The following is a 1,637-nucleotide window of genomic DNA, read 5'->3' as shown; positions in this document are numbered from 1 at the left end:
AATTTGAAACGGTGCAATATATCAGGGAGCCAACTTTCCCCTCTTCCTGAAGCGGATCACACCCTTCCAGGGTGAGATCTTCAGCAACACCATATCGCCGACCTGAAACTCCAACTCGGTTCGGCGCCGGTCGGCATAACTCTTCTGCCGACTCTGAGCAGTATGCAACCGCTTCCTGATCTGCTGAATCGTCTCGGTAGTCTGCAGAATTACCTCGGTCCAACCCATGACTCGGTGACCTACCTCACCCCAACAGACTGGGGTACGACACTTCCGCCCATACAACAACTCAAAAGGCGGAGCACCAATGCTAGAATGAAAGTTGTTGTTATAGGAGAAATCTGCAAGGGGTAGGTAGGAGTCCCAGCTCCCACCAAAGTCAATAATGCAGGCCCGCAACATATCCTCGGGGTTCTGAATGGTCCGTTCGCTTTGGCCATCTGTCTGCAGATAGTAAGCTGTGCTGAAATGCAGTCTCGTGCCCGGTTCCTCGTGGAACTTCTGCCAGAAACAGGAGGTGAACCGATCATCACGGTCTGAGACAATAAATATCGGCATCCCATGGCGAGCAACAATCTCGTGGATATACACATCGGAGAACTTCTCAGCCGACGAACTCTCCCGAATTGCCAGGAATGGGCGCTCTTGGTCAATCGATCCACGATTACCCATATCGCATCATAACCCTTTGCCATTCTCGGCAACTTGGTGATAAAATCCATCGTGATCTACTCCCATTTCCACATGGGAACCTGCATAGGCTGTAGCTTACCATGCAGCCTCTGATGCTCGGCCTTGACCATCCTGCAGGTCAAGCATCTCTCGACATACCAAGCGATCTCTCTTCGTGCACGGCCACCAATAACTCAAACTCAGATCCTGGTACATATTGGTGGCTCCCAGGTGAATAGAGAAACGAGACTTACGAGCCTCCTCCAGTATAATCTGTCTAACCCCACCAGACATCGGGACCCATACCCGACCGCAACGGGTCAACAACCCACGACTTTCCCGAACAAATCTGGTGATCTCGCCCCTGATCCTCACAATCTTCCAATTTTCCTCTCACACTTCCTCGGCCTGAGCCTCTCTAATAAATCCCATAAGTGGAGAGTCCACAGAAATCCTCATACATGATGTCGGAATAGAAGATCCAGCCAACTAGCGGCGCAGGGCATCCACCACCACATTCGCTTTACCCGGATGGTAAAGGATCTCGCAGTCATAATCCTTTACCACATCCAGCCACCTATGCAGCCTCATATTCAGGTTCGGATGGTCCATAATATGCCTCAAGCTCTTGTGATCTGTGTAGATGGTACAACGGACCCAATAAAGGTAATGCCTCCAGATTTTGAGGGCGAACACCACCGCTCCCAACTCAAGATCATGCATGGAGTATCTCGTCTTTTGCAGCTTCAACTGTCGCGACGCAAGCCTATCACCCGTCCTCTCTGCATGAGGACTGTTCCCATTCCGTTGATGGATGCATCATACAAAACCACAAAATCCTCAACTCCCTTCGGAAGGGTCAGACTGGAGCCTCGCAAAGTCGCTGCCGAAGGGTCTCAAATGTTGTCTGCTCTGGGCCCCACCGAAAATCTACCCCCTTCCTCGTCAGACTAGTGAGGGGTACC

Source organism: Lactuca virosa, chromosome 4, assembly GCF_052849685.1.
Source record: "Lactuca virosa cultivar CGN04683 chromosome 4, Lactuca_virosa_CGN04683_v6, whole genome shotgun sequence".
In the NCBI taxonomy this organism is placed as follows: Eukaryota; Viridiplantae; Streptophyta; class Magnoliopsida; order Asterales; family Asteraceae; genus Lactuca; species Lactuca virosa.
Note: the sequence above shows the minus strand (reverse complement) of the source record.